The following is a 25,463-nucleotide window of genomic DNA, read 5'->3' as shown; positions in this document are numbered from 1 at the left end:
ATCACAGAAATTGGCTCAGTGCCTGATCAGAAGTTCCAGGAAAAGAAGGGGATGAGCTCACCCGGACATGACTGAGATGTCTCTGCATGCCTCTCTGTAGGGAAGTCATTAAAAAAGACTGTTTAATCTATGCAATCCCTGCGTTCAAAATAACCACCATTGTGTGAATTAGAAGATGGAGAGACACAGCCCTGAGAAGGAAAGATGGAAGGAAGTATCTGAGAATGATTTTAAAAAACCATTACTTAGTATTTTCCCTCATTCCTCCCTGGCTCTGTTTTCCCCAAGGTCACATTTTATCAATCCCTCTTTCAGAACACAAAGTACTCGACCTTGATATTATAGTGAGACTGTCAGTTTTGGTGTGTTAGAATTGTCCTCATTTTAGTTGCTGTGGAAGCAAAGACATAAATAAAGGCAAGCAGTTGGAGAAATTTCCTCCCCTTATTTGCGGAGATTATAAGCAGAGTTCAGTAAGAAATGAAAATCCAGAGGAGAAAGGGCTGGCTAGGATGTCCTTTCTGATTTAGGTCATTTGATTTCATCAGTTAGAGGTACTGCTGACTTATTCTCATAACCCTGACTTCAGAAAGCATTTTCTTTCCTGTGAAGCCCAGGACTCTTAAACACTGTTGGTTTGAAGTAGTTTCTGTTTCAGACATTTTTATGTCTATTTTCTTAATAGTACCTATTATTTTTATTATGGTTAAGAAATTAGAAGAACGGTCCCTAACCTTGCCTGCATCAGCCTTTTCTGACTCCCAATTTAAATGTGTGGAGCACAGATCATGATAAACAGCTTGGAGGACTAGTGGTTTTGTGATGTTCCCAGGTGTGTTCAACTGTGACCCTCACTGCATAATGGAAAGAGTATTTGAGTTCAGGACATCAACATGGGTTTGAAGTGTGATTCCATCTCTTACTTGACTCCATATCTGGCCATCTATAAAACGGTTATAATACCTAATCTACCTGAGAGCCTCACATACCTAAGAGAGTTGAATGAGACTGGAAATGAAGGCTAGCTGAAAAGCAGTGAAATGAAATTTAGAAAGATTAGTTCTATATGGGCTCCTACATCCCTGTGGATTTTACCCATGGCCTTTATGAGGATGGTGATGTTTGTTAATGGTCCAGGAGGACAGAGTGCAAGAGCCAAATCAGCAAATCCTTAGACCTCAGCCTCTGGATCTTTGCAAAGTACTTCTAAGTAGTTTGAAATCAAAGATTGACGGAGTGGGGAATTGAGGCAGTATGGTGCCACTTCCTCTCAAAACCAAAGCATAACACAAACCCACATTCTACAATTCCTCCCATCTTTTTGCTTTTTACCTGTAGGTTTATTTTGCTTAAACACACAGCATCCCCAGACTCAAGAAGGCAATGGCTCAGAGAGGATGATTACAAATCTGGGTTAGGGAGAGAAAGATATGAAGTAGGGAAGGATTTGGAGTATAGAGAAGCCAAAAATGCAGGGATAATTCTACTTTTTCTGCTTCCCTCTAGATAAAAAGTAGAAAACAAAAACAAAATAGGTAAAAATTGTATAACTTTAGCAAATATCTGTTGACCAAAGTTTCTTTAAAACTTGGGGGCTCTAAACTATATATTTTTATTTTTTTATTTTTTGGGGTTATATTTAATTTTTTTTAATTATTCATATGTGCATACAAGGCTTGGGTCATTTCTCCCCCCTGCCCCCACCCCCTCCCTTACCACCCACCCTGTCCCCTTCTTCTCCTCCCCACCCTCTCGATACCCGGCAGAAACTATATATTTTTAAGTAGAATAATAATACCCATCATAGCTAACTAGCTCATCTATTGCCTGTCCTCTCTCCCTCTGTCTTTCTGTCCTCCTCCATGCAGGTTCTAATGGCTCAGCTGGTGCCAGAAGACATTTTGTGAAAGGCAAATTTGATCATATATTCATTAAATAAATATTTACTGAGTTCCCGCCTCCGGCCAGCCACTGCTCCTGGCTCTGGAGATCCTCTTCAGTAACTTTCTGTCATTTATGGAGTTATGTGGTTACTAGCCTCCTCTCCTGCCTTTCTCACCCAGCCACATGCTGGTCTTCCAAACACGCCCAAATTGTTTTTGTTTCCTGAGAGTTTTGTGCCACACACTCCTTCTTGTCTTTGTTCTCTCTATAATGAAAACTCTTCCTTACCTTGTTGATCTAAAATATTCTTATCCATTCTGTAATACTTACCTAGGGGAAGTTTCTTAAAAGGTTCTCTGATTTTTTTTCCCCATCCAGAGTGAGGTTCCCCACTGTCTTGTGTATTGTAAGTGCTATAACATGTCTTAAACTGGATTGTGATACTTTTTTCCCATGACTTTCTTCCTGGCTGCAGAACAATCTTCCTGAGGTCAAGGGTTAGTTATTGTGCATCTTGATGTGCCCAGCACCTACTATGGTCCATTAAAGCCATGTGATACAATCAAAAGAATAGCAGCACAGGTGTAACTTAAGAAATCAGCCTCCCAACGTACCCACTGTAAATGCCATTTCTCAGGACCTCATTCTCTTGTCACTCTACAACTCTCTCCTTATACAATCTCATTACCTCCTTACATCTCTATGTTGATAACTTCCTCATATGTATCTCTACATCAAACCTTTCTTCCTAGTCCCTGCTTACATGTCTGACTATAGATCCAACTGCTCATCTCCTTCTTGTATGCCTCCCAAACATCTCAAGCAAAATGTCTAACAATGAACTTCCTCTTTCCCTCTATTTTTGTTAGATTGTACAAAATAGCTAGACTCTCTGTGTTAGTTTGTTTTCTGCTGCTATAACAGAATACTATAGACCATGCAAACAGGGTAACTTACAAAGAAAAGAAATTTATTTCTCACAGTTGTGGAGGCTGAGAAGTCCAAGTTCATGGTGCCAGCATTTGGCAAAGCCTCCCAGCTGTATCACAACATGGCAAAAGGACAACAAAGTACACAAAAGACAGAGAGTGAGAACAAAGGGATACATTCCCAAGGGAGTCCACTTTTATAATATAGCCACTCAGGTGACAACAAACCTACTCCTGTGATAAAGGTATTAATCCATTCATAAGGGTGGGGGCCTCGTGACCTAATCACCTCTTAAATTTTCTACTTCCCAATATGGTCACAGTGGCCATTAACTTTCAACATAAGTTCTGGAGGTGCCACGCAAACCACAGCAAACCCTCTCCGCCCCACCCAAGCCAGAAACAAAGGTCTTGTCTTTGCAAGTTCCTTCTTCTTCAACTCAATATCTAATCCATTATCAAATCCAGTACTTTCTACTTGTAATACAGATCTCAAGTCTTGCTCCCTCTTGTCTCCTACTAAGTGTCTCTGCTGTCATCTTGCCTGCCCTCCATTTACTCTCCACGAAGCAGGCAAGTTGATTTTTGAAAAATGCAAATGACATCTTATCTCTTTTACTTAATATTCTTCAGTATTTCCATTTATGAAAGATAAAATTCTTTGCATGGCCTGCAAACCCTATCCTTATTGGAATTGCCTTCCATTGTTTTCCTCCCCCTCACTCTTTATACTCCAGATATATATGTTTTCTTTTTGCTTTGCAATGGGCCAGGATCTCCCTACCAAAGGGAAGCAGATGCACAACAGAGTTCAAATTCAGATTATTCCAGTCACCAGGGATGGTGAGATTCATCTGATTAAATTGTGGCTACTCGTCATCACTCAAACTAGAGAAATTGCCAATTTAGAGATAAAGCAATGCAACATGTGTGTAAGTTAGTACTACATAAGGTGGGAAAAGAATATGTTGGAAATATTTGAGTTAAAATTAAGTGGAGTCATTTAGGATTATAGTTTATCTTGGAAAAAAATGGAATTGAATAAGTTATTATATTAGCTGCTCTAAGACAGATAAATCTTTCTGCTCTGATGCACACTAATAAAATATTACCACTTTCTTCCTAATCAGTTTCAAGGAGTTTCCCAGAACTTGGATTATTATTGAAAATATATTATATATTGGAGAACTTCAAATGTACACTTTAACAAACTATGAATGTAATTATACTTGCAAAATTTCCCTGAGGCTCCTACTCTACATTTTAACAGGGTATTCAACTAGCTGAATGCTAGGAGCAAGACTTCACATTACCCAAACGGTCCTATTCATGAATTCCGCCAATGCAATTTATTTTCACATTTATCACAAGTAATAAATAAATCACAGGTTGTTATCAAGATGCAAAGCACATTTTAGGATATATTGCCTATTCTTCTTATTACATTTCTTTTATTGCTTGAGATTTTCCCTAGTGATAAGCCAAAATGATTTTCAAGAAATGAATTAGAAAAGATAGCAACCTTTAAAATATCATCATCCTCTACTGTGGAAATACTTCATTGCTGTAGTCAGTATTTTAATAATCTAGGTAAAAAGCAGCTATAGAGGCTTGGTAATTTCAAATATAGTTGAGGCTCAGCAAAAAAAAAAAAGCCCATGTGGTCTGATTTTATTATGTGGGAAGGCAGTGCATCAAAATAGAAAGGCTTTGGACTTAGGGTTCAGAAGATCTAAGTTTGAATGACGTGGCAACATAATTTGGGAAGACAACTTCTCTGTGCCTCAGGTTCACTGGTGGATATCACGTCTACTTGTAATGTGATGAGATTTAGGGAGTTAACTCACCAGTGTAGTGTTTGGTACATGGCAAGAATTGATAATTGCAGCTAAATAAATTATAATGATGCAAAGTTTTCCATTTTGCTTTGATCTAATTTATTAACAAAGGATGATGCCAGGCTGCCTTTAGTGTTCAAACCACTAAGCGGTTGCAATTGATGTGGTGGCTGATTCCATTGGCTTCCCAAGGATGTGGGTTTTTTGGAAAAGACATATTTGCCATGGTTCATCTGAGAGTTTAGAGACTGGATTAGTGCTATTGCCAGTGATCTAGACTAAAGTACCTGGTGTGACACAGAATTCAGGGATTATTGTGACCTATGCAGTTTTTTTTTTTTTGTATAATTCCATTTTAAAGGAAGAGAACTTTTGTCTAACTATATGATTTAATCTTTCTGTAAAACAAAAACATTAGTTTATTCATTCCTTTATTTAGTCATTTATTCAAGTATAAACAGAGTGTATAACCTGTACTACAAACTGTTCTAAGCAAAGAGGAAGCAGCCATGATCAAAAATACAACCTCCAACCCCTGTCAAGGAGGAAATGCACATACAGGTGCATTATATTTTACTTATTCAATATCTAGTATGCAAGCTGGTGAGGAACACTGCAGAGATGGAAGAGCTGGGAAGGAGAATATGGAGTGCCAGACTGGGTTTTCTAGTTTTAAGTATTGCGGTCAAGGGAGGTGTAGTTGTAAAGGAGACACTTGAGGCAAGGCACAAAGGACATGAGAAAGTCACATGGACCTTTGGGGGAAGAACGCTCCTGGCAGAAGGAAGAGCAAATGTAAAGGCTGAGCTGTGGGAACTCGCTGGGGACTGAGGAGGAATGAGGAAGCCAGTTTGGCTGCAGTGACAGAAGTGAGGACAGGAGTTGTCACAGAGGCAGACCTTGAAGGCCACTGCAAGACATTTAATCTGAGAGAGAGAGGAAGCTAGGTGAGTGTTTTAAGCAAGGAGTGGTTTGATCTTAGTGGAGCACAGGATTTCTTTAAAGGTTTCCTTCTGATGCAGCAGAAGCATGTTACTCCTGCAATTTCTACAGCCCTCCTCCAAGGCTGGCCCCACAGTTGGATATCTCAAAGTTCCAATGTCCATTGAGTCCTGTGAAAATTTTGTGTCACCAAAAACCATTCCAATGTGAATACTGCTGAATCACAACATGAGAAGCAAGGATAAAAAGCCAGAAGATCAGAAAATCAGAATCTGAAACAGAGAAGTAATAGAATAAATAATAACTTCTTATTTCCTTTCCCCTAGGAAACCACTATTCTTCTGTGTGAAATTGATTACTCTGGGTACTTTACATACGTGGAATTTGCAGCGCTTATCCTTTTGTGACTGGCTTATTTCATTTAGTACAATGTCGTCAGTGTTCATCCACATGTCAGAATTCCATTCCTTTTTGAGACTAACAGTGTACTGTGTAGCTAGACTTAAGCTCTTTTAGAGTTGACTGCTTCATCTCAGTGTCACCTTCTTGGATGTTCCTTCATCTGCTCACATCATCACGACCTCCTCAGACAATGATTTAGCAGAGGGCACTGGAAGGGAGGAAGTTGGACCCAGGGGGAAGAAGGAGTTTTGCTCCTCACTCTGAACAGAGGAAGGAAGTCAGGATGAGTGGCCCTGGAAGTGTTTAGAGTTAGAGACAATGACATATGAGACTGTTATCTCTTGATTGCTTCTATTCTTCTCTGAGTACAAGGAGGAAGTTAATCTACAAAGAAAGCATGAGATGACCAGAAACCTAAAATCCCCTGGATCATTACATCCCAGTTCTGTCTCCATTTCAGGCACTACTCTGTTTCTTTATGCCTCAGAGGAAAAAAATTTCCAAACCAGAAGACAAACATAGAACAGAGGTGAAGCAACAACTGAAAAACCAGCAAGAACTTTCTTCAGGTACAACAAGTAGGTGTGGAGATTTGGCTAAGCTGCTTTTAGCTTGTTGTTAGCCAGTTAGAAGAGCTGCCCAAATAGATTCTTTGAACTGCTTGATGCAGCAGTCATAATTTTTTTTTGGCAAAACTGAGGTATTGAACTCAGGGCCTCTTGCTTCCTAGGTCGGTGCTCTATCCATGGAGTAGAGCATAGAGCCACACTCCAACCCCTTTTGTGCTTTAGATATTTTTAAAATAAGGTCTTGCATTTTTGCCTGGGATCAACCTTAGACCAAGATCCTCCCAACTTCAGCTTCTCATGTACCTGGGATCACAGGTGCGGTACTATGTCTTGCTTGTTTGTTGGGATGGGGTCTCCCTAACTTTTTTTGCCTGGGTTTGCCTTAACATGATCCTCCCCATCTCTGTCTCCTGAGTAGCTGAGACTGAAGACACGAGCCATTGCATCTGGCAACAGGCATTGTATTTTTGAACAAATTGAAAGTCTCTACCATAATGGTTTAGTCTATTAAGCAATGAATTCATTCGACTCCTTGCTATCCAGGTTGGAAACACAGATTATGGCATGCAAGTGATAGATTCTCTGCAAAATAACATCAGAAAAGGGCTTTTTATGAAGGAAGCTGAATTATCTTATAGAATTTAATGAGAAGTTGAGCAGCCAAGTCTTAGACCAGACGAGGGTGCTATATGGGTCTTGCCCCAAAGTTCATGGGTATGCATTGTGGTCCTGTGAATGAGAGGACTAGCTCCTAAGTGGAGATGCTTTTGGTTGAAGTGATCAGCAGAAATGAAGATTGCCATGCTGAATCCTGCATTCCAAGGGGAGAGAATTTAGTTCAGTGGTTTGGGGCAGGGTGTTGTCCACAGCTCCCTATGGGCATTTGTAGGGACTGGATCAAGAGTGTGATTGGAGACCTTTATGCCAAATGTGTAAATAGTAAAAGTTAAAAACCAAAGTAATAATATAAAATGATTTACTCTTTTTTAAAAATCATACATTATTTCCCACATAGTTTGTCTTCTCAGTCATTGTCCACAGGACTTTGAGAAGTGGTAGAAATAAGTAGGTGGAGACTCAATGCCCAGTTTCTTCTCCAGTGTTGTGGAAAGGGACTGTACATCATGGAGAAGAGCCCTATGCTCCTTTATGCCTCTTGGACAAGGACAGAGCCTGGGGAAAGTGACCTTCCAGGGTATCCATGTTGAGATGGTTTACCCACTCATCTTGGCAAGTATACATTCCTAACAGCCTGGAAGTCCACGTTCAAATTTGCAATTCTTGGATTCCATGGTGTACTATACCCAAATGTAGTGGCCTCTAGCCTCCTGCCCACCTGAGGCAGGCTAGTTCACATATTCAAATAAGGCCCCACAAATACCTACCCCATTTAATAACAGGCAGATCAGAACCATTTTTGCTAAATAGTACTGACTTCTTGCCTGGGCCCACAAGTTACCTGGAAGCAGCATTAGAAGTTTGGCATCCCTACCTCCATTTTTCCTCTGTCTTTGTTCTAGACAATTCTTTCTGTAGTCACTTTGCAACCACATTGGAGTCCAGAAAAGACAAGACTGATGGATAAACATCTTGTGACAGAAGGTGAAGCTACACTCTAGGCAACAATGACTTTCTTATTGTGACAAGGTCCTGCCTGACCAGTCCTGAGATGGGGATCAATAGACCCACTCTGTGATCAGGACAACTTAATTATGCACACCTCTTACCCCCTGCCCCAAATTTTCCTCCATTTAAACCTAAAGCTCCTGTCTGTTCCCCAAAGATGGGCTGAAGTGCTTGATTTCTCTGCATCTTTCTGTGCAGCATAATAAAGATCCTTTCTCTGCCCTTAACTACTACTTATCTTTTTATTTGGTGTTTTGGGGTGAATGGCCAGACCTGACATGTGCAACCCCTGGAGTTGGGCCTCTGATCTTCAACTCTCTTTATACCTTCTTGAGTCTAGGGTTATAATGCTTAAGAAGGCCCTAGAAGTGGGCTTGAGGCTGTTTGGGCATGGATTCAGAACCCCGAGTTTCCAAAACAATAAATGAAAGGGGCTTACTTTGGGTCAGAGGAGGTCCAGGGATCAGGCATGAGTCCCTCTCACTTAGGTATTATTAACCTGTAGTGCCAGCAGTAATATCAGCAAAAATGATTACTCTGATTATATGTGGGTAATTATATCTTGCTTTATTATAAGACTTAGTTAAATGTATTGAAAAAAATCTTATATTCACTTGTTTTAATTTTACACTGAATCAAAAAGTGATCAAAATTACCTCAGTATTACTGAAGAAAGGGGAAAGCAGGAAGAAAATGGTCTCAACCACATAGTAAATCCTAAGCAATGCGTCTTCTTTTGAAGTTGAAACTGTTCATTCTTCCAAAAAAAAAAAAAAACAAAGTTTTCATTTTTAAAGGTCAAGTAGACTATTGATGCCAATTTTGTGGCTTTGTTCTGCAAGATTTCTATTTCTTTGCAGAAAAACCAAAACAAAACACCTGAAAACACCTCAGGTTAAAGGTCTGTTAAGCTTTTATTCTATTACTTTTGTCTCCTGGGTTCCTTAACAGCTATATCTATGTGTAACAGTGATCTTTAGGATCCTACTTGACTGATTCTCTTCATGAGGTTGTAATTTCCTATTTTCTGACCTCAATTTCCACTGCTGAAATGACACTAGCAGAATGAAAAACAGAACATAGGAACAGATCTCCCAAGAAACATTGAGGGTAAATATCCTCAAGTATAAGGAATGAAAACAGAAGATGGAAAGTACAGTTTGTGTACAGTTATTTTGAAAATCTTTTAAAAGTGATAAATAGAAGAGCTTTTCAAGTTGATTCCATGCACTGTGGTGTCAGCTTGTCTAAAGAATAAAGGCCAAATTCTCTGTAATTTTCTTCTTTCTGAACTTCTTGCCTCTGGCTTCCTCTATATACAACATTCTTCTTTCTATGGGTCCATTTTAATTTTATCATTCCTCTTGTTCTAGGACTTCCATTGGGACCCCATTTGCTACAACAATGATTCTCAAGTGTGCAGGCAATAAGGTTTGAATACAAGACTTTAAATCCAAAAGATCTGGGTCCAAGTTCCAGTTCTTCTATCAATATGTTGTGTGATTCTAGACAAGTTTCTTTACCTTTCTAGTCTCCAGGGTCCTTATGTAAAATGTGAATAACAGTGCCTATCCCACTGGGCTGGGGGCAGATTAGTTGAATTAAAGATAAGGATTACTGCAGTTACTGGCAAGTGTTAAGTCTTCTATGTGTAATTAACAAAATATACATGTGCTCTGAGAGTTTGTGCCTTTCCTCCATCTATACATGCTGATCTCTTGCTGTTCTCAGACTTATAATGTGCATTTCAGAACTACTGAACTATTTAGAGTTTTGTGAACATGTGATTCCTTTCTTACTGTGTAGGACAGAAGACTCCTACTCACCTTAAAAGAACCAAGCTAACATTGACTTCTTCAAGAGCTCTATGGCTTGTTCAGACACAGGACAGGATGGCTCCCTCTGCTTCTTCATTGCTTCTTCTTGTGTAATGCACTACTCTTCCCTTTTGTGGGGACTTATCCAGAGGATGCACAACTGAGGGTAACCTCAGCCTTTGCTTGGTGAAAACAGTCACAGATTTGCAACAAACCCTCAAAGTGCGGGCATACCCACTCCCTCAGGAAGATAGGTCCAAGGAGCCCTCAAGGATAAGTTTGGTGAGAGAATGCTAAAGAGATCTGCCACTAGTGGAGGGTCTGGTAACCATCAGTGAAGCTGAGCAGAAGGGAGACATGGTGTGGGAACTTAGAGCCCTGGAACTTGGACAGAAAGTCCCCCTTTGTGAGCTTGCCTGGTACACATGCCTGTAATCGCAAGATTCAGGAGGCTGAGGCAGGAAGATTGCAAATTCAAGGTCAGCCAGGACTACATAACAAGTCCCTATTTCAAAATGCCCTCCCCTCCACCCATAAGCCAGTCCCCTTTGTTCCTCTGTTACTGGGGACAGAAGAAGGGAGCATGTGGAGTCAGTGGTCCAATGGGAGGCAGGACTTGGAAGGCTTCTTAGTAAGAACTCTTGCTCTAGAACCTGGAGTAGCAGCATGACAAGGTGCCTGGTGCTTGGGTGAAGCAGTACTGGCTGCCTGATAGTGTGGCTGTGAGTCAGGCTTATGACAGAATGGCCCTGAGAGAAGCTTGCAGCTCTGGAACTTGGACGTTGGGGGAAATGGACGGACCAGGTCCAAGTGACAGGATGTAGGATTTGTGGGTTGACAAGAATGGTCAAAACTGTAGATTATTCTTGAGTCTTCCAAAAATTTTATTGGTTGGGGCTTTAGGCCGGAGAAATATTAGTTACTGCTTTATTCACAAGGCAGAGCCTAGGGACATACCTGTAAGCTATGGGGATTTCATGTCTATATTCTCTTTCCTTTTAGAGAGGAGCTCAGGGATGTGGTTAGTACTGTCTCCAGTGCTGAGCAAGCTTTGGGTACCACAGATGTTCGATAAATGTTTCTTTAATTGTCTAGAATAAGAAAACCTATCATCTGGCACCTGAGTAACTCTGAGTTCATTTACCTTCACTTTACACAGGTTGTTTTGTAATGGTTCAGCCCAGTAGTTATCACCTTTTCACTTCTACAGACTCTACTATTTCCTTCAAAGAAGTCATATTTTGGACTTTTTTGTACTACATTTTTTGGACATTTGTACTACAAGACAATGTGTTTTCCATTTTCATTTAGACATTTTAAACTGCTAATCAACTTTTCTTAACAGCTGAGCTAACCATTTATTGCAGCTAATATATATCATGAACTAATCAATTTAAACAATCATCTACCCTTTCATTGAATAAGTGGTATGATGTGTGAATTATGTCTCAATAAAGTTTTTAAAGAAGAATTTGAAACTTTAGTTTGTTTATTTGACTAGGCATCTTAAAACACAGAAGTTTGGGGGTACATACCCATTATTGCATTGAGGACCTCTGGGAAGGAAGCCACTACTTCAGTGGGTGCTTCAGACAGTTTGGTAACTGGGTCCTTGCTTCTCAGATCTGGAAAGAACTACAGAACTCACCTAGTTTAGCCCCTCAGGCCCTGAGTCTTCCCCAGAACAGGCTGAGCAGGCCAGTGTCACAAAAATGATTATTATCAGAGTTAGAACTAGGATCTGGGTGACTTAACTCTCAGCTAAGCTATCTTAAGATATCTTAAGTTATCTGATAACTCTCAGATAAGAAAGAACCTCATGAGAACATCACCCCAATCTCTTTTATGTGCTCCTCACCAAAAGTTAGAGGAAAAAACTTTAAGGCTATGTGGGACTTTAGAGGACTTTGAGTCCCTTTGTGTCACAGATTTAACAAGAAAGGCCTAGCAAGGCGAGGTTACTGATGGGAAGGGAAGCATTTGAGCCAGGAGTGAAGGTGGGATTTGACTGCCGATCCTCTGACTTTCTACCCAATTTCTTTTCATGAGACCCTGAAATCAGTTTAATCTCAGCTAAAGACAAGATATGGCTCAGCTTTAATTGATGTGACACAGATTGAAATGGTGCAGAATTCTCAGCATCCCCATGGCTGCCACTGCTGGGTGGTTCGCTCTTAGGAAGAGCTCCATAGATGGTAGGCACAGGTGATAGGAGGCTGAATAAGACAGGCTGCTAAAAGAAAACAAGCTTCTCAAATAACTAAATGTTGAGCCAACAGAGGCTGTGATCATAAATCACAAGTTTGTCTTTAGATGCTAGAGGCAGCTGTTCTGCACGTCCAGGAAGTGCTCCAGTGCTTGAGGTAAGCTGCTGCTGTTCATGTACGTGGATTTAAATTTTTTTAAATATTCACATTCACATCTCTTTTCAAGGCAACCTCTTTGAAGAGAAGAGTTTATACAGATGTACAAGATATGACGTTATTAACCTGGCTAAAAGTCTTTGCACCTATAATTATAAAGTTTAAAGTGATTCATTTTATGAGTAGGAAATTGTGTTGTAACAAACTGGTAAAATGTATTTTTTCTAAGTAATTTCAATAGCTTTTGATGAATTAAAAATCTATAGTCTCTGTATATCAGGAACTTACTTAGAAATGATTCTAGTATTTACTTTTAATAATCTAGTTTCTTATGTAACAACTTCCTTCCCTCCCTCTCTGTTAAGACTTTCTTATTTCTACTCACAGTGTTGGAGTAACTGAGAAGGGCAGCCATTGAGAAGGGAGTAAGTAGTTTTTCTGCAGAAATTTGGTGCTTCATGTGTGGACAAAAGTGCCCCTTTATTCAAGGGGGGTTACATTCAGAGACCCCTAGTGAATGCCAGAGACCCCAGACATTACTGAACCATACGTGTAATATGTTTTTCTATACATTCATACCTATGATGAAGTTTAATTTATAAATTAGGCAAAGTAAGAGGTTAACAGCAATGACCAATAATAACATAGAATAATTATAATAATAAACTATAATAAAAATTATTTAAAACTTATGAATTGTTTATGGAATATTCCATTTAGTATTTTTGGACCATGGTTGAACACAAGTAACTGAAACTGTAAAAAGCAAAACTATGAATAAGGGGAGAGAGACCATATTAGTGTAAATCAGAGCAAAAGGGAAATACAAAAAACTGACCTAAAGACAAAACACAGTGTCTGGGAGCCGGGCAATTATGGAAACCAATGGAGCTTGGTACTTCAGTGCCTCTAAATAATAACTCACTATGATTATAATCACTTTTGGTTATAAAAGGTTAAATATAAGCCTTTGGTTCCGTTAAGCTGTATTTAAATTTTAAAGTGATTTCCTACTAAAATGGTCAAAATATTCATATTTTTGTTGTTCCTGCCTCCTGGAAAACTAGTCTATATGGAATAGCATTCTTCAAGAGGTCTAAGGAATTATACCAATGGAAAGCATAGAATAAAGCCAAGGCTATTTTCAGATTAGATAACAGACAAGCAAGGTATAGGCAAACCTCACCTTCAGTGTTTCCTAGGACGTAGAAGCCCAGAAGGGATAGTCCAAGAGAGTAAAAGAAAAAATAAGTTTATTGCAATTACTAACAAAATCAATACCAATTATTGTCTATTACTTTGCCTGCTAACAATGGTGTGCAAAGAAGCAAATCAACATAAAAAGTGCCTCCTTCCTTCCTTTTTTTCTTTCGGCGGTACTGGGAATTGAACTTGGCTTCATATTTACTAAGCAAGTGCTTTAAAACTTGAGTTACAACCCCAGGCCATTTGCTTTTAGTTTGTTTTTGAGATGAGAGCTCATTCTTTTGTTTGGGCTGATCTCTGAAGGAGATTCCCCTACCTCTGCTTCCCAAGTAGCTATAATTGCAGGTGTGCACCACCACACCTGGGTCTAAAATATGTGTCTTTATACCCACTGTTTTCTTTGGGTTACCTGATATGTTCTGTGGGCTGCAAAGTAATCCAGATAAGTACTATATGGATAGCCAGATAAAGGCAGGGAAGATGCTAGGGAATCTCAGAGGGGATACTGGGAATGAAACACCAAACACCAATTTTGGTATACATTTTATCTGTGTCATTGTCATGATTCTGAGTATTCCAAGAAAGGAAATGTTTGCATGCTAATAATTCATCTATGTACACAAACACATAAACTTACACATGTTCTACCATCTTTGTATTTTGGACAATTCAAGATGACTGCTCTTCAGACAGCTTCAGTTTTATATGGAGATAAAAATAGTATTTTTTTATACTCTGGTCTGAGTTCTTATTCTGGCTGCTGATGGCAGTTAATAGGGAGCCCAGAGTTTCTTTGTTGTTGTTGTTGTTGTTTTACACAGAGTCTTACTACATAGACTGAGCTGCCCTTGAACTCCTGATCCTCCTGCTTGACTCCAAGTGCTGGGATTACAAACATGTATCACCACACCCAGCTCCAAGAGCTATTTTTTTTTAAAAAATGCTACAGTCTTTTGTCACAACTGGCCAGGGCCCACCACTCTTTCTTTTGCAGTGCCTATACTTTTCCTTTCAATAAAAGTCTACTATGGCTTTGCTATCTGTGTCTCTGTCCAGTTCTCTGTTCAGGAGATGCAAGAGCCTGAGATCTTCTGGACCAGGGTTTTATGAAGACCACCCATAGTAATATTTTTGGTGAGCTCCAGGCAGGAGGGCTCTGCCAAAGTGGAGACCAAAGATGTCAACTGGCTGAAGCCAATCCAGCATGTGAATCCAAGCCAGCAGACATACTCTGCAAAAAGTACAGATGGAGTGCTGGCTGCCATCTTTCACTTGTACCTTCTACAAGGGGGATCAGCAGCCAGTCGGAGGCTCCTCCTACAGTGGTGGTGAGGCTCCAAATCTTGGTTGCTCCAAGAGGGCAGCTGGGGAGGGAGGCTGCCCTTACCACATAGTCAAGTAAAATCTCAGAGTCAGAGAGGAAGAAGGTCCCCATTCTCCAGAGGGTCCTGTGTCCTCAAAGTCTCTCTGATGATCATGGATATGCAAGGCTCTGCACCTCTCCAAATTCCTTTCCTGGTGTCCCTGTCTCAGACTGAGCCCCATGCTGAGTTATTTTCAACACTCTAAATGAATAAAGAAAGAAAGAAAGAAGGAAAGGATATGCTCCATCAGGTGGCCAGCCTTGAAAACAATTACCTCAGTCTTGCTGATAGCCATTAATGATGTCCAGCTCAGAGTAGTGCTCATTAGATATTTCAAAATTAAAATCTGCCTCCACATTCACTTTTCAGTTATCTGTGACCACATAATGCCTGCCCTAGCCTTTGACATCCTTTGATCTTCCAACCACATGCGTCCCTGCCCCCATGGGTCACTCAGGGGAAGTGGCTCTTCAGGAAGGCCCTGCTTGGTGGCATCACACTGCTGCACACATCTGTCTAATGCCAACAGTGGGATAGCATTTTCGTCCCTTCATGTCAGGCAGTGTTCAGTAAGGTTCATTGGTGATTCTAATGAAAATGGCTAAGAATCAGGCTGAGTGACCTGAGCTCTACAAACACATGGAACAAGAAGATAGAGTACTGCTTGCATGGTACCTTCATCCTGCCTTATATTTTTTTACAATTGTGGTACCACTTCTGCTAGTTCACCAAAGGACACACTGTCCTCAAATCCAAAACACACTAGTATGTTATTTATTGCAGAGACAGGAAGCTATTGAAAAAGCTTTTACTTCACTGTTGTTAGGTAAATCATTTGTCATAGAACCTCTTTGTGAGGCAAGAGTGTTACCTGAATTTTCTTCTGCAGTATTCTTTGAACACTTTTGCTTATGTATCCCCTAAAGAATTTTGAAGAAGTATCTCATTGTGTATTTTGAAGTTGGCTGTAATATTTTTCATTTTAATAGCAGCAGTGGGTTTAGTATTTCAGTATATTATAAATGTTGGCACCTTAATATACACATTTTTAAATGTTTCAAAAAGAACCCAAGGGTCACATAACTAGGAAATTTTATATCAGTTTTTCTCTTTGAACTCATTTTCATTCCATTTTATGTGTAGAATTTTCTCCCAGTGGTTCCAAACTTTTTATACCATCATTTCATAGTTCTGTATAACCCAAATTACTTTCTCTTCCATCCTCCTCACTGAGCTCACCACCACCTATCCTGGTCCTGAAGCTAGTAACCTAGAAGTCATCCTTTCTTTTATCCTCCTCACTCATTTACCATCGAGTTCTTTATCTCCACCTCCTGTATCAAGTGAAATCCATTCATACTTCACTAGCACCCCAGTACCCCAGAGGGCCTGCAGATGCTTGGAGGAAGTTTGTCAGGGAGCTAAGACCCGATATGAACATGGAAGGGCAGATGCTGGAGCATTTAGAAGACATCATAATCAAAGCGCTATTAGCCTAAGCACTAAACCAGGCTGACATCCTGCTTGGAACAACACTTTATTCTAAGTCTTCCCACATGATATTTTGCTGTTAAGATGGATGAAATGCTAAACCACAGTCTTCTTTGAGCAAATAAGCCCTAATTGTGTCATTTGCTTTAAACTTCTAGGATGCTTGAAGCACTACAGAAGAAGGTAATAATTCACTAAGTTTAAAAATATTTACTCAATAAATATTTGTTAAGCAAATGATGCTCAATAAATATTTATTAAATGAGTTAATGTGTAAACTGAGCAGTATATCCTAGTTGTGCTATATTCAAATCTGGGTATGATAGAGTAATGAACACTTTAGATACTGCTTTATTCACCAAATGAAATATTGAATTAATTTTTAAAAATCTTTTTAAAAACTTGACACATATTGCACATAGTTATAGGGCATGATATGATAGTTCACTGTATACACATGTATACAGTGTGTAATGCTCAAATCAGGGTAATGAGCATTTCTATCTCAAAAATGCTTACCTTTTATATATGTAAAAAAGTAATTTTCTTTGGTAGTACTAGGGTTTGAACTCCAGGCCTTATGCTTGCTAGTCAGGCACTCTACCACTCTACCACTCTGCCATCCCTTCTTTGTATTGGTATTTTCAAAATGGGGTCTTGTGAACTGTTTGTCCTTGGCTGGCTTCAAACCACAATCCTCCTGATCTCTGCCTCCTGAGTAGCAAGGATTACAGGTGTGAGCCACTGGTGCCTGGCCAAAAAAGTCATTTTTAAATGTAACCAAGTGAGTTTCAATTGTGGACAATAGTGACTTGGTAGCTCTAGCAAATTCTGCAGCAAGGAATGACACAGCTAGAGGTGATTTGAAAATATAGATATACTGGGCAGCTAATCCACTGCAGCCCAGTGAGAAATATAAAAAAGGCAGACAGTGAAAAATGAAAAAGAATACCCAAACCTCTGATCAATGAAAGCAGCAGGCATTTTATATGAGGTCTAAATTCTTCAGTTCTTATTCAGCCAGATTCTGATGGGGCAAATTAAAGAATATTCAAATGTTCTGATATAAGATATAAAACAATTTTATTTATTTATTTATTTATTGTGACATTTACAAAAGTTCTTACAATACATCATAATTGTATTTACCCTCTCCATCATTCTCCTTTATTTCCTCTTCCCCCATTCCTGGAATAGTTTCAATGTGTCTCATTTTTCCATTTTTATACATGAGAATGTAACATTTCCACTCCATTTGTCCTCCTAGATTTGTATCTGAATCTTCAGGATTGTATTATTTTTATGTTGTAATCTCTGTCAATTGCTTTATTATTTTTATTTGTAGAAAATAATAACATTTTACACTTGAATGGAATAGAATACACTTAATCCAACAAAACTCATTGAACCAAGATTTAGTAAGCACCTGCTATTTTCCAGGTTCTCTTCAAAGCACTGGGAACCTAGTATTGGGCAAAGATGCTAGAATGGCCTTTCCCCTCAAGAAGCTTTTAACACTACTGCTCTATATAAAACCTTCTAGCAAGGGTTGCTTTATAAGGAAAAATGAATTAAGGGAGGATACATAAATGGAAGATGATAATTGCAGCTATCATTTGTTGAACATTTACTCAATGCATATTCTGTGCTATTTTATTTCTACCATCTAGAACAACCCTACAATACTGGAATTGTGTTCCTTCTTCTTTACTTGTGAAATCTGACATTTAGAGAGGCTAATCCCAGTACCACACAGCTAGTGAGTTGTTAGTGTCAGATTTGAACTGAAGTCTCATTTCATGTCACAGTGCAAGAGACAGATGGTACCACAGAGGCTAACTGAATGTTTTCCAGGAACAATACAGAGAAGATGCAGCCTTGGGTGCAAGTTTATGCTCAGACCTCAAGATTGCTTTAATGCTAAAATCCCTCAGCTGTAATTGAGGCAAACTGATTACATGTCAAAAGATCCCGATTGAAAACCTATTCTTGTACCACATTATACTCATAGCAAGAATCTGACTACATACAGTCTTCTGAATAGGGATAGAGACAGTACAATTGATTCTCTTTGCAGATTTGTTGACAACTTAAAGTTTCTAAACAAAGATGATCTGGGCACCTTTTACCCACCAGACACAGCTTCTGTCCCAGAAGCTAGTGGGCTGCCCTCTGCATTCTGCTGGAATTTTTGTCCCTTTCTCCATAAGAGGTGCTGCATGCCTACCACTCTGGATGTTGTGCTCACGATCTGTGCACAGATCACGGTTTTATTTATTTATTTATCTGTTGTTACATTATCTTTTTAAAAAATTTCTTTTATTCATATGTGCATACGATCTTTGGGTCATTTCTCCCCCCTTTCCCCGCTTTCCATCCCCCTACCCCCTCCCTCTCCTCCCTACCCTCTGGCTACCAAGCAGGAACTATTTTGCCCTTATCTTTAATTTTGTTGAAGAGAGAGTATAAGCAATAATAGGAAGGAACAAGGGTTTTTGATAGTTGAGATAAGGATAGCTATACAGGGAGTTCACTCGCATTGATTTCCTGTACACGTGTGTTACATTCTAAATTAATTCTTCTTGAACTAACCTTTTGTCTAGTTCCTGGTCCCCTTCTCCTATTGGCCTCCGTCACTTTAAAGTTTCTGCATTAGTTCCTTTGCATTGAGGACATCAAATGCTACCTTGTGTTTTTGGGTTACCTACCTATTCTCATATCTCCCTTGTGTGCTCTCGCCTCATCATGTGATCAAAGTCCAATCCCCTTGTTGTGTTTGCCTTTGATCTAAAGTCTGCATATGAGGGAGAACATACTATTTTTGTTTTTTTGGCTAACTTTGCTCAGAATTATGTTCTCCAGTTCCCAGATCATGGTTTTAGCTCCTTACCTTCTCTTCCCACTAACTCCCACAATTATATTCTAGTTGAGGTCTTCTAATTCAATTCTTACCACTCTAGTACCTGGCCCTTCCCTATCAAAAATGATTCTAATAGACCAACTAATTCTTGATAGAGAGGGTCTGATTGTCTACTGCACTTGGAGTTTCCATGGGACTCTTCTCTTGGAATGAACTTTTTTTTCAGTGAAAGTTCAGTCTAATTTGAAATTCTCATATCCCATTTGTAGGGCTGTGACTGGGACTTTGTGCAATTGCTCAAATCATGCCACACATGCATTATCTACTTATAACCTTGATACTGCAGGACAACATTGCTCTGAAACACCATTTGCTCATTTGGAATGTATTGCAAAGCTCAAGTTCTTCTTGTTCATTTTAAGATCAGCAAAGCCAGTTGTCAGTGGCTCATGCCTATAATTCCAGCTACTCAGGAGGCAGAGATCAGGAGGATTGTGATTTGAAACCAGCCTGGCCAAATAGTTCGTGAGACCCTATCTTGAATAAACCCATCACAAAAAAGGGCTGGTGGGGTGGCTTAAGGTGTAGGCCCTGAGTTTAAACCCCTGTACTGAAAAAAAAGTCAGCAAAACCTTGCTTTTCTGCTAAAAGCCACATTCCTACATGATAGTGCTTGCGGATAGGATGTGAGGCACTCTCCTCCTATGTCAATTGTATCACCAGATGAGTGTTTTGATTTCTAATAGGGTTAAGGGAGTGTTGGCAGGAGGGGTGTGGGAACATTCCTTATTATTTAATCTGTGCAGATATGGCTCTTTCGCATAGTTCATAAATACAGAGAAGTAGCTGTACTTTCACTTCCCACCAAATGGCATCCAATAGCATGCACATTTGTAAGATTTAACCCTCATTCAAATAAGGTTTGAATGAAATCAGATCTCACTTGGTGAAAGATCAAGCTCAGGCAAGTCTACATCTTCTTTTAAACCCCTTAGTCTTAATTACTCACTGTGACAGTTTGGGCAAGTCAGGTATTACTTTGTGTTTTAAGCTTATGATAGTAACTTTGCAGTAACTTCAAAAGGCATAACTGTGTCAGACAACTCTGCTTTTGGAAATGGGTTACGGTCATTTAGCTTTCAGCTTGGACCCTCAACTACATTATAAAACTTTTATATATTAATTGTACAGAAATCACAAGCACCAACTGTAGCAAGCCCATTGTTTTCCTTAGACAGGCTTCTACATGACTAGTGAATATTTCTCCAGAACACTGAGCTTTAACACAAAATAGGTGGGATGGGGGGGAAGAAATTTATGTTATTTGGAGAGTTATAATGTATTATAAACTCTATTCTTTTTATAAAAGTATTTTGCTATTTAAAATAAATGCAAAAGTTATTGAATACTGAAATCCTTGTTATTTATAAGGACATACTATCAGCAAAATTTGGTAGCAAATATCAGGAATACTAGTAACAATTCCTCTTTAAAACATGGGAAAAAAGAGTATGTGTTTGTATACCAGCACCATCACTGTTCTGGACTATGCTGCACAACCCCATTGGCACCATTTACGTTGCGGTCTGTTTGTGCCGATCCTCTCAAAGATGCTGTAGAGGGAACAACCATCATAGTTTTACATGGAGAGCCTGGAATCTGCTAATACAATTCTTGCCTTTCATGAGAGGTTCTTAATACTTCTCAGTTAGAACTTTTGGGAAAAGATGAAGACTTTGCTATTCATGTTATCAATAGATGAATTATTCCTATTCAAAAGTTGCTATTCTACTCATTCATAGTCATTCCTCTTGAAGTCTATTTCCTTACTCATTCTCAAATTACCATTTTATGTTGCTGCTAGTGAAAGAGATGATATTGTCTTGGGATCCAGAATTGGAATTTGATTGTATTTCTCCCTGCCCCCACCTCTCTGCCTCTGAATGGAGAATGGAGGGAAAGATAGGAGGAGATGTACCATATATGCATATGAGATATTGATATACAGATATAAATATTGATAGACATAGACATATAGATATGAACTTATGTATGTTACTCTCTGAGAGTTATAATTCTTGTTCCACCACAGAGAAATAGGCAAATGCTAAGAATGGTAAAAATTTAGGCAAAAATGGATAGAAAAATGAATCTTGACTCTCTATACAATAAATAGGAAACATAAACAATAAGCCTTTTAGGAAAAAAATAGAATTTTCAAATTCTCAAGGTAGACAAACATGCTTTAAAAAAAGAACAGAAGTACTAGCCATAAAACTCTGATAAAACGAGCTGCATTAAAATTAAGAAATTTTGTTTGTCAAGACATGCATAAAATGGGAGACTGTGTTCACAGTCTGTTACCAATTGTAATTATAATTGCACCAAATATACCTAAAACATTTCATACCCAAAATATATAGAGGACTCTATTAACCAATAATCCAATGGAAATATGAGAATAGGATTTGAATAGGCACTTTGTGAAAGAAGAGATACAACTGACTAAAAGTACACACAATGTCACATGCAAATTAAAACTGATGCAGTACTTCTGCCTCTTTACAGGAATACTGGAATACCAAGCATTAGCAAAATTTTTAAAACACTGGATTGCTTTCTGGAGGAATTGTAAATTGGTACAATCATTTTGGAAAACTGTTTATGTTAGAATCTACTAAAGCTACTAAAAGACTTAGCAATTCCTACTACACACCAAATAGAAATACATGCATGTGTTCACCTGACTAAATGTACATGAATGTTTGTAGTGGTGATAGTTGTCATAGTTTCAAAACAGGATACAACTCAATGTCTATCAAAAATAAAAAGAAAGTATTGTGGTATGAGAATGAATAACCATGGCTCATGCATAAAGATGGATACAGCTTCTGAATCTAATGTTGAGTGAAAGAACCAAGACATAACAAGTATGATTTCATTGATGTAACATTCATATAAAGGTAAAACTAAGGTATGGTGTTAAAATCAGGTAATTATCCATGAAGGGCAGGGAGGAAACGCAAAGAAACTGTATGCTGATAATATTCTGTGTCTTGGTTTAATTATCAGTCACTTGGGTATGTGCACTTTCTGAAGAGTCTTTTCACTTAGTGCATACGGTTTGTTCACTTCTCTTTTCCACATCAAATCAACAAAAATGTTCATGTTAAGAAACAATAATCTTAAACATTCTGAAAGCCAAAAGCATTTTATATGTTTTCAATGTATGAGAACTTATTGATTAAATAGTCCTCAGTATTGCTCTGCTTTTCTTTTTTTAAAGGTCCCTTTATTTTCTCAGATAAAACATATGTCTCTGTGTTAAAAAGCTTACTTGCTGTTTGGAAGAGAAAATACTATTGAAGCAAAATGCTTTTAGACATCTGTTTTGAGTGGATGTCAATGTCTCTGAAAGTCTTTTCATTGATGATGTAGTACACTGAAAGTTTTCAGTTTCATACAACTGAATCAAATACTATTATGCTTTTTACTACTAAATGATCAGCAGAATGCTAATGGTAATCAGTTTGATATTTGGGATGCCAGAGTGGAAATTTCTTTTCTACAGAAAGTAGTCAAGCTGTAAACACCCAAGGGTATCCTCAGCTCTCATGCTTTCAGCGGATAAGGAAGTTACAACCAGAAAGAACTACTTTGCCAAAATACCCTTACCAAATTCATCAGCATGTTACTAAGTTCCTTCAGTTTGTTGTGTGGAAATGACTGTTACTTAACTAGCATTTCCATGGCTCAATCTAACACTAGGCTTAGATCCAAGGTTCTAGGACTTAATTGTCTTATTTCCCATGTGAAATGAGCATGTTATTACTTGGCTATAATTGTTATGGTGATCACACACAGGTGTGGAGATGGGGTGTGCTGGGGGCTATGTGCTGGTTTTGACGGTAGCCATGGTGGATGAGGCATCTATAAAAAAGTGACTTTGCATGCAGGCTGAACATAAAGCTATTCACTTGCTTTTTGTAAAGATTAGTCTTAAAATGCATTTCCCCTAGGATTCCTGTCTTTATGTCACTCTGAACAGATGAGAATTGAGACTGCTATTTGTTTAACAAAACCAGATGTAGTAATTTGAGAAACATTTATTAAGGACTTAGTAGTTTTGAGGCAATGAAGCAAATTTAATAGCTTTTCACAGGATTCTAGATGTAAGCACACACAATACATGCAAACATACACAGAAACAACCATCATCAAGGAAGATATGTCATTTGGCTATAGGTGATTTTTTTTGGAGGTGATTCTGTTTTTAACAATCATGTATCATGACCTGTCTTCCAAATTCTAGCCTTAAATTATCATCTTCCACTCTAATGGTCCTTCTATCACCTTAAAAAAACATAGCTAAAATTCTCTTCTTTACTTCAAGCTCTAGCTTGCTTTCTGATTATAGTATTCAAATATGCCATCAATCTTTCAGTTACCAAGGTCTGAAACTGGAAGTTACCTTTAACTCTCATTGTAGTTATAATTTGCATTTCTCTGATGACTAATTATATCAGACACTTCCTTTTCATGTGCTAATTTGGCAATATGTCTGTTCACCCAGGGCCTATTGGCATATAGTGCTCTACTACTTGAGCCATGCCATCAGTCCTTCTGTTTGTGCTTTATTTTGAGACAGACTGCTAACTTTGCCCAGGCTGGCCTAGAGCTCTTCATCCTCCTGCCTCTGCCTCCCACAGATGGCAGGGGTGATCCTATCTTGTTGAGGTCCCAGTTTTTTTTTTTTTTGATTAGGTTGTAAAAATTTCTTCTTAGTGAAATTCGAGAATTTAAAAAATATATATATTCTGGATATAAGTCCTTTATTAAATATATGGTGTATAAAAATATTCTCTCACCTTGTGGTTTATCCTTTTTTTATTGTCTTAGAATCCTTACAAGAGCAGCTTTTAATTCTAATAAAGAATCTTTTTCTTTTCTTTTGTAGCTTATGTTTTGGGGTTGTCTCTTGCTTAACCCCAAACTGCAAAGCTTTTATGTCTCCTAGAAGTTCTAAAGTTCCATATTTAAGACTTTAGTCCTTTTTTGACTTAGTTGTTATAAGCATTACAAGGTGAACAGTTTTTCTTTTTCTGGCATATGAATATTAAATCCTATTGCTAAGATTACTATCTTTTCTCACTCCACTGTATTTGCATCATTGTGAAGGATCAGCTATACCTGTGGGGCTCCGTTTCTGAACTGTGAATATTGTGCCATTATTTATCTTAATATTAATATCACACTGCCTTGATTAATATAACTTTATTATTGATCTTAAATCAGATATTGTTAAGTCCTTCAATTTTGTTCTTCAAAGTTTGGCTTTCATTTCTATATGAATTTTAGAATCAGTATGTCAGTTCCTAAAAAAAAAAAAAAGACTACTTGCTGGGATGTTGATTGGGATTGTATAATAGCTATAGATTAATTTGAGTGAAAAAATTCTGCTGTCTTCTTATTTTGCTCCTCTATACATAATGTATCTTTTTTTCCTCCAGCTTCTTTTAAGACTTTCTCTTTATCTCTGGTTTTAAGCAATTTGATTATGTTATACATTAGTGTGATTTTTCCTATTTCCTATTTCTTGTGTTCTACATTCATTGACCTTCTTTGGTCATTTGTGGCTTTGTTTTGACCCAATTTGTAGTGTTTTTGGTCATTATCCTTCGAATATTTTCTTTATTCTCCTTCCTATGCCTCCCCCTTCTCTTTGGGGGCTTCTTTATTTTATTTTATTTTTTTAATTCATATGTGCATACAATGTTTGGGTCATTTCTCCCCCCTTGGGGGCTTCTTTTACATATATATCAGGTGGCTTTGGTTTTCCCTGTAGTTTATGAATGATTTGGTCACTTTCTTCCAGTGTTTTTCTGTGTGTGTCACTGTTTCTATTACCATGACTTCAAAGAATGAGTCTTCTGTTCTGCCTTGTCTAATCTGCTATACATCTTATCCAGGGCATTTTTCATTTTTGACATTCCGGTTTTATCTCTTTAATTTCAATTTGTGTCTTTTCCATAATTTTTCATGTCTGCTTATATGCTCAGTCTTTTATCTGTCTTCTTCAGCATATGGAACACTTGCTGTAATGACTGTGTTAATGTTCTTGCTGTCGTATTCTATTATTGGTGGCATTTGTGAGTTTATTTATATTGGTTGA

The 25,463-nt window shown here is 38.4% G+C and overlaps 1 protein-coding gene, 1 long non-coding RNA gene and 1 other non-coding gene across 4 annotated transcripts in view; 1 reads left to right on the top strand and 2 right to left on the bottom strand.

The window, feature by feature from the left end:
- Cpa6 (carboxypeptidase A6) overlaps positions 1-25,463 on the bottom strand; it is a 354,550-nt gene that overhangs the window by 261,229 nt on the left and 67,858 nt on the right. The window lies entirely within an intron of this gene.
- The window catches only part of LOC141421332 (uncharacterized), a 53,132-nt gene that overhangs the window by 4,245 nt on the left and 23,424 nt on the right, over positions 1-25,463 (top strand). Inside the window, exons 2-3 of one of the 2 annotated variants that reach the window (XR_012445925.1) lie at positions 6,456-6,564; positions 8,085-8,356. The exons of the other annotated variant lie outside the window; for it this stretch is intronic. This is a non-coding gene — a long non-coding RNA (uncharacterized lncRNA). Of the gene's footprint in view, positions 1-6,455; positions 6,565-8,084; positions 8,357-25,463 lie in introns of those variants that run through there. 2 annotated transcript variants of the gene reach the window in all.
- On the bottom strand, positions 7,563-7,772 carry LOC141422089 (small nucleolar RNA SNORA73 family). Its single transcript, XR_012446742.1, has one exon. It is a non-coding gene; the product is annotated as a small nucleolar RNA SNORA73 family (small nucleolar RNA).

Source organism: Castor canadensis, chromosome 3 (genome assembly GCF_047511655.1).
Source record: "Castor canadensis chromosome 3, mCasCan1.hap1v2, whole genome shotgun sequence".
Lineage (NCBI taxonomy): Eukaryota > Metazoa > Chordata > Mammalia > Rodentia > Castoridae > Castor > Castor canadensis.
The sequence above is the reverse complement of the archived record's forward strand: the minus strand, read 5'-3'. Positions and strand labels throughout refer to the sequence as shown.